Source organism: Apium graveolens, chromosome 4 (genome assembly GCF_009905375.1).
Source record: "Apium graveolens cultivar Ventura chromosome 4, ASM990537v1, whole genome shotgun sequence".
Lineage (NCBI taxonomy): Eukaryota > Viridiplantae > Streptophyta > Magnoliopsida > Apiales > Apiaceae > Apium > Apium graveolens.
In genome coordinates this window covers 83,049,236-83,064,559 of record NC_133650.1, presented here as the reverse complement: position 1 = coordinate 83,064,559, position 15,324 = coordinate 83,049,236, and the positions used below count along the sequence as shown (strand labels likewise).

General features: G+C 41.2%; 2 non-coding genes across 2 annotated transcripts; one reads left to right on the top strand and one right to left on the bottom strand.

Annotated features, from left to right (window-relative positions):
• Window positions 1-7,381: 7,381 nt before the first annotated feature.
• On the top strand, window positions 7,382-7,488 carry LOC141722296 (small nucleolar RNA R71). The gene has a single exon (XR_012575314.1). It is a non-coding gene; the product is annotated as a small nucleolar RNA R71 (small nucleolar RNA).
• Window positions 7,489-13,817: 6,329 nt separating this feature from the next.
• On the bottom strand, window positions 13,818-13,924 carry LOC141722747 (small nucleolar RNA R71). Its single transcript, XR_012575752.1, has one exon. It is a non-coding gene; the product is annotated as a small nucleolar RNA R71 (small nucleolar RNA).
• Window positions 13,925-15,324: the final 1,400 nt, after the last annotated feature.

The window sequence follows — 15,324 nt, the reverse complement described above, 5'->3', positions numbered from 1 at the left end:
AAACTCATGCAACCGGACATACAGCCAGAAACGTGGTGTGTGTAAATGCTTAACAGATATGCTTCGGAACTAGACCAATTACTATGACTAGACTATCCTCAAGGCAATCCTACGATTATACAAAGAATAAAAAAAAATTCTAGGCACAAAGTGATATACAACACTACAAGAACTCTGGAGCTTACTACGGAATCGTGCTTTTTATTTACAACTCAAATGCTTATTTGACCGTGCAATGAGTGAGGTCCACAAAAGACTTATACAATGGTATCCATGTAACGAGCGTTAGGTTAGCGGATCCCAGACTCTAAAAGCCTTAGGTCACTAGGCACAAAGTCCCCTAAGAACTTAATAACTCGAATACCAAAGAGCCCAATCTTGATCAATTATGCAATTTTTTTTTTTTATTTATAACTTCTGAGCAAGTGCGTTTCGCTCCATCTTGCTCAACCCTAGACTACTCGCATCATATGCGAGCTGGCTACTAGCCATTTGACGCCTAGCCACAACCAGCAACAACTTCCATATTTTTTCTCCAAAATTTTTTTCTTTTTCATGCCTTTATCACTAAGAACCTATAATCGAATTCTAAGCATAATAAGCAGATTGACCTTGAAAACAACCAAATCATAACAACAATCTAGCCCTTACGCATTCTCTAAGACTTAGTGGACTTACAATTGTTTCTAGCATGCATATCAACCTACACAACTTCATATCACTTTAATGCTATCACTACACTCGCATCAATATCACAATTCAGTCGATAAATCATTGCAAAAGGGATCATGGTACATGCATGAGCTACATGACATTCATAACAAACAAAAAAATAAAAAACTATATGGCATAAATTATACAACTATATGAACTAAACTATCATGAATATGCAACTAAATGACACACACACAATATTCCTTAACTACCACCCCCAAACTAAAAATCTTCACTGTCCTCAGTGAAAGTAGTAGAAAGGAACACAGGGTATACCTACTCGGAGTCATCATCATCATCACCCTCAGTGGGTGGAGTATCAGGCGGCGGGTATGCAGAGTCCTCACCAAAAACTGGCCACTGGATATCAGCTCCAAGGCCTCGAAAAGCAGTCCCTAACGCAAGGGTGAGCTCCTGAGCAAACCTGATCTGCGTCTCATACATGGCATCCATCCACCGTGAAAGCCTCCTATACTGGGCATCAACCATCTCAGCACCCTCCTGAGCTCTCGAAGAACCAGCCTCATCACGCCCTGGCCTAGCCATAGTAGCACCTCGTGCTGGACGCCCTCCTGGAAGACGATAACCCAGCCCATGCTCCTCAGGCTCACCATCGGTCCACTCCTGTATCCCATTTAGAGTGCCAGAATCAATCGGAGCTGCTGGCAACTGCAACTGCTCATGAGCCGGCCAGTTCACTCCCACTGCTCGGCATAGCTTCGTAACCGTAGATGCATAAGGGATGTTCATATGTTTCGCTCCCCTCAAAAACTTCAGAATTCCTTGGTAGATAAACTCACCAAGGTCCACATAGTATTCCTCATTCAGAATTCCCCACAACAACTGTGCTCTCTCAACTGTGACCTCGTGTGCATGCGAAGAAGGCAAAATATTAGCACAAATAAATGCATTCCATGCACGGGCATACCTGTTCATGGCGATCGCCGGAAAGTGACGATACTCATTAGTGTCGGTCCTGCAGGTCCAAACTGTGCCCGGTCGACAGAGAGTCGCACAAATCAAATCCAAGTCAAAATCCTCAGCAGTCTTTTCATTCCTGTCCTCCTCCTCGGGCTTCCTCTCTCGCTGTCCAATCACACGGCGAATCGCCGCAGGATGATAACCAACCGTCAGCCCTCGGAACACAGAAAACCATTCTTTTCGGCCTTCGCGTTCGCGTAGAACTCGCGAACAACGCTCATCGGTACCGCTTCGGGTGACTCACAAAAAGCTATCCACCCCTTCTCTGCAATCATGGGCAGCAACTCACCATCCCTCCCCGATGGTAAAAACCCCCTCTCCTTCAGAATCGGCTTCCCCAACAGCCTAGTGTACTCCTCCTCCGCGGCTCTGTCAGTTAACCGAGGCCTTGCAGCAGTACCCCTCGATGAATCAGTAGTAGGAACTGTGCTGCTGCTGTCAATAGTGCGTGCTCTCTTGGGTGCCATTGATTCGTGAATAAAAGTGTGTAAGAACTAATTTTTGATTTTTGTGAGAGGGTTTAAGTGTAGGAAGTTTTATGGGAGATATGTAGGATAGGTGTATGTATATATAGGGTGTGAATTAGATTAGGGTTTGGAAATTAAGGGGTAACATGATGGGGTAGTGGGAACAAATCGTGGGTTTATGGGCTAAAACTATTTTTGTGTGTGTGTTTTTTTTTTCTGAACTGTAAAAAAATTTCTGGTACTCGACCCCTGAGCGGTCGCTCAGCAAAACTGAGCGGGCGCTCAGCTTACTGCGCGATCGCTCAGCAAAGCTGAGCGGGCGCTCAGGGGGTCACTGGAATTTTTTTTTTCAGCCCCTGTTTTCTGATTTTTTTATATTTTTGGATAGGTTATTAACTTCTAAGGGTTCCTGTAACAACAATTCATGGGTTGCCTCCCACACAGCGCTTCTTTTTCATCATTAGCTTGACGTTTCGTACCCTTCTCAAGTAGTCAACAAAATGGCATTAACCACTTCTCGGTTTGCCATGTCCCCATAGTAGTGCTTCAACCGCTGACCGTTAACCTTGAATGCTTGGTCCGGATCATTCTCAAAAATTTCCACCGCTCCATGTGGAAACACAGTTTTGACAATAAAAGGTCCAGACCACCTTGATTTCAACTTCCCAGGAAAAAGTCAGAGCCAAGAGTTGAATAAGAGAACTTGTTGCCCTGGCACAAATAACTTTGGATGTAGCTTTCTATCGTGCCACCTCTTCACCTTTTCCTTATACATTTTGTTATTTTCGTACGCTTGAAGTCGAAATTCATCAAGTTCATTAAGCTGAAGCATTCTTTTCTTACCAGCTGCATCTAAATCCAGGTTCAACTTCTTCAATGCCCAGTAGGCCTTATGCTCAAGCTCCGCAGGTAGATGACATCCCTTACCGTACACCAACTGAAATGGTGACATCCCAAGTGGAGTTTTGTATGCTGTTCTGTAAGCCCAAACAGCTTCATCGAGCTTTAAAGACCAATCCTTCCTTGACGGACAAACAACCTTCTCTAGAATGCGCTTTATCTCTCTGTTAGACACTTCCGCTTGACCATTTGTTTGCGGATGATAGGCAGTAGCTACTCGATGATTCACACTATAATGCTGCATCATAGAAGTGAACTTACGGTTGCAAAAATGCGATCCTTCATCACTTATGATTACCCGAGGTGTGCCAAACCTTGTGAAAAATTGCTTATGAAGAAAATTTAGCACTGCCTTTGCATCATTTGTCGGTAAAGCTTTAACTTCGACCCATATTGAGACATAATCGACTGCCAGCAAGATGTACTGATTATTGCAAGACGAGATAAAAGGCCCCATGAAATCGATTCCCCACACATCAAAGACCTCGACTTCAAGCATCACATTTAATGGCATCTCATCCTTCCTTGACAAATTTTCCACTCTTTGGCAATGATCACACCTTAAAACAAACTGATGAGCATCCTTGAACAAAGTAGGCCAGAAAAAACCTGCTTGCAGAATACGAGCTGCCGTCTTCTCACCGCCATAGTGTCCACCATAAACCGTGGAATGGGAGTCTCGTAATATCCCCTCCGTCTCACAGAACGGGATACATCTCCTGATGATCTGGTCAGCTCCCTGTCTAAACAAATATGGTTCATCCCACATATACCACTTCACCTCATTCAGAAACTTCTTCTTTTGAGCGGATGTCAAATTAGGAGGCATTATATTGCTGACGAGATAGTTTACAATATCTGCAAACCATGGTTCTTCCTCCTGAATTGCAAACAACTGCTCATCCGGAAAAGATTCATTGATTAACGTCCTATCTTGTGAAGTAGAATCGGGATTCTCCAACCTAGAGAGATGGTCAGCTACTTGATTCTCAGTACCTTTTCTATCTTTGATCTCTAACTCAAATTCCTAAAGTAAAAGCACCCAACGAATGAGTCTCGGCTTCGAATCCTTCTTGGAAACCAGATAGCGAATAGCTGCATGATCAGTGAATACTGTTACTTTCGTACCAAGCAGATAAGATCGAAATTTCTCAAAACCAAAGACTATAGCCAAAAGCTCCTTCTCAGTAGTGGTGTAGTTCAATTGGGCACCATTTAAAGTCTTACTCGCATAGTACACCACATGGAAGAGATTTTTCTTGCGTTGTCCCAGAACTGCACCTACCGCATAATCACTTGCATCACACATCATCTTAAACGGTTCTGTCCAATCTGGTGTTGTAATAACTGGTGCAGTGATCAAACTCTTCTTGAGAGTCTCGAATGCTGCCAAACATTCATCATCAAATTTGAAAGGCACATCTTTCTCAAACAAATTGCACAACGGCTTAGATATCTTTGAAAAGTCCTTGATGAATCGCCGATAAAAACCCGCATGACCAAGAAAACTACGGATTCCTTTCACAGAATTAGGTGGGGGAAGATTTTCAATGACTCCCACCTTGGCCTTGTCCACCTCCAGACCCTTGCTAGAGACTTTATGCCCAAGGCTAATGCCTTCACGCACCATAAAATGACATTTCTCCCAATTGAGCACCAAATTAGTTTCCACGCATCTTTTGAGTATGGCGCGCAGATTATTCAAACATTCATCATATGAGTGTCCAAAGACGGAGAAGTCATCCATGAACACTTCGACGTTATTTCCAATCATGTCAGAGAATATAGCCATCATACATCTCTGAAAGGTGGCCGGGGCGCCACATAACCCAAACGAAACTCTGCGAAAAGCAAACGTGCCAAATGGACAAGTGAAGGTAGTCTTTTCCTGATCCTCTGGTGCAATACAAATCTGATTATACCCGGAATAACCATCCAGAAGACAAAAATACTCATGACCCTCCAATCTGTCAAGCATCTGATCAATAAATGGAAGAGGGAAGTGATCCTTCCTTGTGGCTTTGTTCAATTTTCTATAATCCATGTATACTCTCCATCCTGTAACTGTTCGAGTAGGGATGAGCTCATTCTTTTCATTTGCGACCATAGTGATACCTCCCTTCTTAGGTACACATTGTACGGGGCTCACCCACGAGCTGTCAGATATAGGATAAATGATGCCTGCATCTAGCCATTTCAGAATTTCTTTCTTCACCACCTCCTTCATGATGGGATTCAGTCTTCGCTGTTGTTCCACAGTTGGCTTACTACCTTCCTCTAGCAGAATTTTATGCATGCAATATGAAGGACTTATCCCCTTGATGTCTGCTATGGTCCATCCTATAGCCGATTTGAATTCTCTCAAAATCCTTAAGAGCTTGTCTTCCTCACTACCTGAAAGGTCAGATGAAATAATAACAGGTAACGTAGATGAATCACCTAAAAAAGCATACCTCAAGTGCTCAGGTAATGGCTTGAGCTCCAAGGTAGGTGCTTCCTCTATTGATGGTTTGAGCTTCCCTTCAGCGTTCTTAAGGTCAGAAGTACCAAGAGATTCAAATGGTATGTCCAGCTTTCGCTTCCAGGGAGAAGCATTCAGATATTGTAATTGCTCGTTGCTATCTTCATCATCGCTGTCAAAATCCCCCACTAAGGCCTTTTCCAATGCATCAGACATTAGCATGTGATCGAGTTCCGAAGTAACCGCAGAATCAATCACATCCAATTTTAAGCACTCCTCATCTTCTGTAGGGAATTTCATTGCCTTGAATACGTTGAAGGTCACATCCTGATCTTGGACCCGCATAGTAAGTTCACCGTTTTGCACATCTATCAAGGTATGGCCAGTAGCCAAGAAAGGCCTTCCCAAGATTATGGGAATCTTCTTATCTTCCTCAAAATCCAGAATAACAAAATCTGCAGGAAAGAAGAGCTTATCCACCTTGACGAGCACATCCTCAACTATGCCCCTTGGGTAAGTAATGGAACGGTCAGCCAATTGTAGCGACATGTATGTGGGTTTTGGATCAGGCAGATCCAGCTTTTTAAAGATCGACAACGGCATCAGATTAATGCTTGCTCCCAAATCACAAAGGCACTTGTCAAAAGTCAGATTGCCAATGGTGCAAGGAATGGTGAAGCTTCCTAGATCTTTCAGTTTTGGTGGTAACTTTTGCTGCAGAACAGCGCTGCATTCTTCCGTGAGAGCAACGGTTTCAAGGTCATCCAGTTTCACCTTCCTTGAAAGAATAGTCTTCATAAACTTCGCATAACTAGGCATTTGTTCAAGAGCCTCAGCGAAAGGTATATTGATGTGAAGTTTCTTGAACACCTCCAGAAACTTCCCGAACTGTCTATCCAGCTTTTGTTGCTGCAATCTCTTAGGAAAGGGTGGTGGAGGATAGAGCTGTTTCTCCCCTATATTAGCCTCAGGCAGAGTGTGTTCAACAGTAGTCTTCCTTGGTTCCGCCGTTTTCTCCTTTTCCTTAGATTCTTCATCTCTAATTTCAGCTTCTACTTCTTTTGCCTTTTCAGAATCAGCTACTTTTCCAGACCTTAAGGTAATAGCCTTGACTTGCTCTTTAGCTTCCTTCCTGCTTGGTACTTCCGTGTCACTGGGAAGAGTGTCAGGTTGATGATTGAGCACTGCATTGGCTAATTGACCGATTTGATTTTCCAAGGTCTTGATAGAAACCGCCTGACTCTTGCACAACAGCTTAAGTTCCTCAAAATCAGCACTAGTAGGTGCAGCTGCACTTCCCTGTTGAGGATATGATTGCCTTGTAGCATACTGTTGCGGTTGCTGGAATCCAGGTGGGTTAAACTGTTTACTCACTCCTTGCTGATATGGTGGCTGAATAGCATTCTGATTATTCCCCCAGCTGAAATTTGGATGATTTCTGTTGTTAGGATGATAGGTCGCTGGCACAGGCTGCTGTTGTCGCTGATAATTATTCACATACTGAACAGATTCATTGACAAGAGAACACTGATCCATAGCATGAGAACCTGCACAAAGCTCACAAACCATAGCTATTTGATTAACTCCATACGTAGCCAGAGAATCAACCTTCATTGATAGCGCTTGGAGCTGGGCTGCAATAGCGGTGGCTGCATCAACTTCCAGAATACCTGCTACCTTGCCTGACATCATCCTCTGAGCTGGGTTTTGATGTTCATTTGCAGCCATCATCTCTATAAGATTATACGTCTCAGTATAGCTTTTAGCCCATAAGGCGCCTCCAGCTGCTGCATCGAGCATGGGCCGAGATTGGGCCCCCAAACCATTATAGAAACCAGTGATCACCATCCAATCCGGCATTCCATGATGTGGACATTTTCTCAACATTTCCTTGTAGCGTTCCCAAGCCTCGCACATAGATTCTGTAGGTTGCTGCGCAAACTGAGTAAGAGCACTCCTCATAGCAGCAGTCTTTGCCATCGGATAAAACTTCACCAGAAACTTTTGCGCAAGATCTTGCCACGTAGTGATGGACCCAGCTGGTTCAAAATGTAACCAGTCTTTAGCCTTGTCCCTCAGTGAGAATGGGAAAAGCCTCAACTTGATAGCCTCATCAGTCACGCCATTATACTTAAAAGTGCTGCAGATCTCGACAAAATTCCTTATGTGCATGTTGGGGTCTTCAGTTGCCGCTCCTCCAAAAGAAACAGAATTCTGCACCATCTGAATAGTGCCCGGCTTGATTTCAAAGGTGTTAGCTTGAATAGCCGGATGAAGGATGCTTGACTGAATGTCATAAATTTTAGGCCGAGAAAAATCCATAAGAGCTGGATCAGCTTGAACAATACGATCTCCCATATTTACTGGTTCTTTCTGCTCAGTTCCTGAATCCGAATCCTCAAAATCTAACTTCTCCGGAATATCAAGAACTTCGTCTGTCTTCTCAGCTGTATCTAAAGTCCTCTTGCGAGCACAAGAACGAGTTTGCATAAACGCTTGCTAAATTACCTGAAACACAACCGGAAAAAATAAGTAACTACTACGTCCTAATCACTGAGTCCTAATGACCAATGATGGTAAGTACATAAACTAAACAAATACGCCGAGTCCCCGGCAGCGGCGCCAAAAACTTGTTAGGGCGAAAACACGCACTAATATTCACGCAAGTATACGCGTTCGCAAGTAATATAGAATACTTTCTAGTTCGTTCCCTCAGAGACTCAGACTAAATTATTGTCTAATTAAACTCATTCACCAATGTATGATTACTTCTCAATGTTAAGATACTAACACTTAAAATTGTTGATTAAATATTAACTATAATTAACTACTTAATTAATCACTTAACTAACACTTCAATTTATCAATAATAAAACACTCATGAGATCACAACTTCATTATTACTTCCTTCTATAGCCATTGTTATTACCTTTAGCATGTGACAGTGATGATATTAATCGAATAACACGAAACTGATAAAAGCCAACTTTCATTGTACTAATACCATTCTACCAAGCATCCACAATTAAGATAGAAGTTGAATAGTCATCAATTATGTTGAGTTCCCATATGTCTACAGAAATTGACAATACAATGATTTAAGCACAAGTTATTCCTTTTGATTACATAGGGCAAATAAAACTGTTAGAGTTACCCACTAATCATGCACAACGTACATGAACCTATGCTAGCATGGCAAGTTCTAAATCTCAAGATCCACCATCGCTTCACAAGAGATTAACACCATATCTTATATGTTCGTGACGCACATAAGACGAATATGCACAACCAATACTAGATATCATGCAATCATCACACACTAAAGTATTAAACAATTAACTAAAGAATTCCATAATAAATCCGTTGCAACCCCATGATCACGATTAGCTTATAATAGCACTTATCGTCATCATGGGTTCATATGAAATCATGATAAACAAACACAAGAAAATAATAACTAAACTTATTATATTAAAACAGAGTACGTCACAAGAGTAAATAAGTTCAAAGCAAGAAAACTAGCATCCAACGTTACAACGAAACAAGAATCACAAGAAGATATGCTTCCTCTTCATTGCGGTGTGCTAAATCGGTCTTCTTCCTTATCTCCTTCGCTCCTTGCGTAAAACACAATCTTCTTCAATCCACACTTGTGAAAACGTCTCAAATCTACTTATATAATAGTCCCATAAAACTCAGATTACATAGAAGTGGAAACCAAACAGAAGTAGAAGTCCTAAAATAATTTGTCTTTTTTCCCGACCCTGCGCGGCCGCTCAGCATAGCTGAGCGGGCGCTCAGCTTGCTGCGCGGCCGCTCAGCAATGCTGAGCGGGCGCTCAGACCTCTACTGGAAAAATTCTGATTTCGCTCCGTTTCTTCGCCGTAATCTGCCCGTTTCTTTCCTCTCGCAATGGTGAACACATGCCAAGGCTTATTCTTGATGATTCCTCCCCCGAAATGGAACTAAAACCCTGAAATGCATAAATACTAGAAAAACGCATCAAATACACAAAATACTTGATTTCAAGACACCAATTTAAGCCATTTTAAGACGTTCTAAGTGGTATAAAATGCCACTTATCAGATCACCAATTATTGCATCTCTAATGTGACTTCTATTCCATTTCCTGGTGTGATCTTGTTGACTAGAATTGTTCTCATCATTAGCATGACTTGTAGAATTACCATCTTCTTCTCCCCTAAGTTTGTGCCATCAAACTCAGATGAAATTCTTTCTTGATTAGAAATTTCATTTTCATGGATCACTTGTTCAGTTATTTCTTGCTCCATTATATTTTCTATGTTGATCTCAGCATCATCCTCAGAATCACTGTCAATATTGAAAATTTCAAACTTCAAAATTTCAGCTTCATTTTCATCAAGGCATTCCAAGTCTGGACACTTGCCATCATCAAAAGTCACATATGTGCTTTCCATAATGTTCTTATGTTCAAACACGTAAACTCTATAGGCAGTTCTCTCCATAGAATATCCTAGAAAAATTGCTTCAAAAACCTTATAGTCAAATTTTACCACATTTTCAGAGTTGTGTTTGAGCACAAAGCTTTTTCTTCCAAACACATGCAGATGCTTCACAGTAGGCTTTATTTTTGATATAATTGAGTAAGGTGATTTTACAAAGTTTTTATTGATCAAATATCTGTTTTGAGTATATAATGCAGTATTCACAGCTTCTTCCCAAAAACTTGTTAGCATATTGGCATCTTGTAGCATTGTTCTGGCAGCTTCAACTAGAGTTCTATTTTTCCTCTCAACAATACCATTTTATTGAGGTGTTCTTGCATTTGAAAATTCTTGAACAATGCCTTTGTCTTTGAACAATTCACTCAATGATGCATTCTTGAATTCTGTGCCATTATCACTTCTCAATCTTTTTACACAATTTTGATCATCATCCTGCTTTTTAACTTTATTTATGTGTTCAATAATGATATGTGGAGTTTTATCCTTTGAATGCATAAACTCTACCCATGTATACCTTGAGTAGTCATCCACCATCACCAGTGGATATTTCTTTCTAGAAATAGATAAGACATTAACTGGTCCAAACAGGTCCATGTGAATTAGTTGCAATGGTACAATAATGAAATTCACAATTTTTCTCTTGTGACTGGACCTCTTCATTTTGCCTTTCTAACCAGCCTCACAAACTTCATTTTGAGAAAATTCCAAATTTGGCATGTCTCTCACTATTTCCTTTTTCACCAAGGTATTAATTATTTTGTGATTTAGATGAGAGAGCTTCTTGTGCCACAACTTGCTTTGCTTAATGGATGCCTTGGTATAGAAGCAAACAAATTCCATCCTTGTTTGCTAACTTGGGTCTGCAACAAACAAGCTTCCTTTTCTTACTCCTTTCAGAGCAGTTTCACCAGTCTTTTTGCTAGTAATTGAGCAGTCTTCTTTTTCAAAATTCACCTTGAATCCCTTGTCAGTAAATTGGCTGACACTTAGAAAATTTACTTCAAGTACAACAATCAATGCTACATCTTATATGACAACATTTCCTGAAACCGATTTGCCATATCCCGTTGTAAATTCTTTGCTATTGTCTCCAAAAGTCACCAATGGGTCAGCCATCTCCTCAAATTGTGATAGCAGGGCCTTATCACATGTCATATGTCTGGAGCATCCACTGTCAATGATCCATATAACTCTCTTCATCTTGTCCTGCACACAATAAGGATTAAGTATATTTTGCTACCCAAGCAGTTTTGGGTACTTTCTTCTTTTTCACAGAAGTTGTAGAAGTAGAATTTGATAATTCAAAAAGATTAGTGTTTATTGATTGATTTGCATTTTTTTTAGTTGTAGATCTAAGATTAAATTCTTTGAGGTCTACTCTCAATTTATGACAGCTTGTCATCACTTTCATATTACAAGAAATCAGGTGATCTCTTTCCTACCGAGGCACGCACAAATTTGTCATAGAGTGAATAGGGATCTTCAGTCAATGCCTTATTGTATTTGCAAGCTCCCAACTTTGGCTCACTAATAGCCTTTTTACAAAGGTGAATTAAGTAATTTGTTGAGCCATAATTTGGCACTGCTTCCTGGGAGCATCTGCAAAAAAAAGCATAGTTGTTGCTCTTGTTCACACCTATTTTTCCATTCTTGTTCTTTTTCTTTTTCCCAGCATTCTGATAAGTGGCATTTTATATCACTTAGAACGTCTTAAAATGGCTTAAATTGGTGTCTTGAAATCAAGTATTTTGTGTATTTGATGCGTTTTTCTAGTGTTTATGCATTTCAGGGTATTAGTTGCATTTCGGAGGAGGAATCATCAAGAATAAGCCTTGGCATGTGTTCACCATTGAGAGAGGAAAAGAACGGGCAGATTACGGCGAAGAAACGGAGCAAACCTGGAATTTTTCCAGTAGGGTCCTGCGCGCCCGCGCAGCAATGCTGAGCGGCCGCGCAGTAGCCTTGCGCGCCCGCGCAGAAATGCTGAGCGGCCGCGCAGGGTCGGGGAAAAAGATATATTATTTTAGACTTCTACTTCTGTTTGGCTTCCAACTTCTATGTAATCTGAGTTTTATGGGACTATTATATAGGTAGATTTGAGACGTTTTTCACAGAGTATTAAGAGGAGATTATGTTTTAGATTGTGTTTTGCAAGAAGCGAAGGAGATAAGGAAGAAGACCGATTTAGCACACAGCAACGAAGAGGAAGCATATATTCTTGTGATTCTTGTTTCGTTGTAACGTTGGATGCTAGTTTTCTTGCTTTGACTTATTTACTCTTGTGACGTACTCTGTTTTAATATAATCAGTTTAGTTATTATTTTCTTGTGTTTGTTTATCATGATTTCATATGAACCCATGATGGCGATAAGTTCTATTATGGGCTAATCGTGATCATGGGGTTGCAACGGATTTATTATGGAATTCTTTAGTTAATTGTTTAATACTTTAGTATGTGATGATTGCATGATATCTAGTATTGGTTGTGCGTATTCGTCTTATGTGCGTCGCGAACATATAAGATAGGGTGTTAATCTCTTGTGAAGCGACGGTGGATCTTGAGATTTAGAACTTGCCATGCTAGCATAGGTTCATGTACGTTGTGCATGATTAGTGGGTAACTCTAACAGTTTTATTTGCCCTATGTAATCAAAAAGGGATAACTTGTGCTTAAATCGTTGTGTTGTCAATTTCTGTAGACATATAGGAACTCAACATAATTGATGACTATTCAACTTCTATCTTAATTGTGGATGTTTGGTAGAATGCTATTAGTACAATGAAAGTTGGCTTTTATCAGTTTCGTGTTATTCGATTAATATCATCACTGTCACATGCTAAAGGTAATAACTATGGCTATAGAAGGAAGTAATAATGATGTTGTGATCTCATGAGTGTTTTATTATTGATAAATTGAAGTGTTAGTTAAGTGGTTAATTAAGTAGTTAATTATAGTTAATATTTAATCAACAATTTTAAGTGTTATTATCTTAACATTGAGAAGTAGTCATACATTGGTGAGTGAGTTAAATTAGATAATAAATTAGTCTGAGTCTCTGAGGGAACGAACTAGAAAGTATTCTATATTACTTGCGAACGCGTATACTTGCGTGAATATTAGTGAGTGATTTCGCCCTAACAAGTTTTTGGCGCCGCTGCCGGGGACTCGGCGTATTTGTTTAGTTTATGTACTTACCATCATTGGTCATTAGGACTCAGTGATTAGGACGTAGTAGTTAATTACTCTTTTCGGTTGTGTTTCAGGTACTTTAGCAAGCGTTTATGCAAACTCATTCTCGTGCTCGCAAGAAGACCTTAGATACAGCTGAGGAGAAAGACGAAGTTCTTGATACACCGGAGAAGTTAGATTTTGAGGATTCGGATTCAGGAACTGAGCAGAAAGAACCAGTAAACATGGGAGATCGTATTGTTCAAGCTGATCCAGCTCTTATGGATTTTTCTCGACCTAAAATTGATGACATTCAGTCAAGCATCCTTCATCCAGCTATTCAAGCCAACACCTTTGAAATCAAGCCGGGCACTATTCAGATGGTGCAGAATTCTGTTTCTTTTGGAGGAGCGGCAACTGAAGACCCCAACATGCACATAAGGAATTTTGTCGAGATCTGCAGCACTTTTAAGTATAATGGCGTGACTGATGAGGCTATCAAGTTGAGGCTCTTCCCATTCTCACTGAGGGATAAGGCTAAAGACTGGTTACATTCTGAACCAGCTGGGTCCATCACTACGTGGCAAGATCTTGCGTAAAAGTTTCTGGTGAAGTTTTATCCAATGGCAAAGACTGCTGCTATGAGGAGTGCTCTTACTCAGTTTGCGCAGTAACCTACAGAATCTATGTGCGAGGCTTGGGAACGCTACAAGGAAATGTTGAGAAAATGTCCACATCATGGAATGCCGGATTGGATGGTAATCACTGGTTTTTATAATGGTTTGGGGGCCCAATCTCGGCCCATGCTCGATGCAGCAGCTGGAGGCGCCTTATGGGCTAAAAGCTATACTGAGACGTATAATCTTATCGAGACGACGGCTGCAAATGAGCATCAAAACCCAACTCAGAGGATGATGTCAGGCAAGGTCGCAGGTATTCTGGAAGTTGATGCAGCCACCGCTATTGCAGCCCAGCTCCAAGCGCTATCAATGAAGGTTGATTCTCTGGCTACGTATGGAGTTAATCAAATAGCTATGGTTTGTGAGCTTTGTGCAGGTTCTCATGCTACGGATCAGTGTTCTCTTGTCAACGAATCTGTTCAATATGTGAATAATTATCAGCGACAACAGCAGCCTGTGCCAGCGACCTATCATCCTAACAACAGAAATCATCCAAATTTCAGCTGGGGGAATAATCAGAATGCTATTCAGCCACCATATCAGCAAGGAGTGAGTAAACAGTTTAACCCACCTGGATTCCAGCAACCACAGCAGTATGCTACAAGGCAATCATATCCTCAACAGGGAAGTGCAGCTGCACCTACTAGTGCTGATTTTGAGGAACTTAAGCTGTTGTGCAAGACTCAGGCGGTTTCTATCAAGACCTTGGAAAATCAAATCGTTCAATTAGCCAATGCAGTGCTCAATCGTCAACCTGGCACTCTTCCCAGTGACACAGAAGTACCAGGCAGGAAGGAAGCTAAAGAGCAAGTCAAGGCTATTACCTTAAGGTCTGGAAAAGTAGCTGATGCTGAAAAGGCAAAAGAAGTCGAAGCTGAAGTTAGAGATGAAGAATTTAAGCAAAAGGAGAAAGCGGAGGAACCAAGGAAGACTACTGTTGAACACACTCTGCCTGAGGCTAATACAGGGGAGAAACAGCTCTATCCTCCACCACCTTTTCCTAAGAGATTGCAGCAACAAAAGCTGGATAGACAGTTCGGGAAGTTTCTGGAGGTGTTCAAGAAACTTCACATCAATATACCTTTCGCTGAGGCTCTGGAACAAATGCCTAGTTATGCGAAGTTTATGAAGACTATTCTTTCAAGGAAGGTGAAACTGGATGACCTTGAAACCGTTGCTCTCACGGAAGAATGCAGCGCGGTTCTGCAACAAAAGTTACCACTAAAACTGAAAGATCCAGGAAGCTTCACCATTCCTTGCACCATTGGCAATCTAACTTTTGACAAGTGCCTTTGTAATTTGGGAGCAAGCATTAATCTGATGCCCTTGTCGATCTTTAAAAAGCTGGATCTGCCTGATCCAAAACCCACATACATGTCGCTACAATTGCCTGACCGTTCCATTACTTACCCAAGGGGCATAGTTGAGGATGTGCTCGTCAAGGTGGATAGCTCTTCTTTCCTGC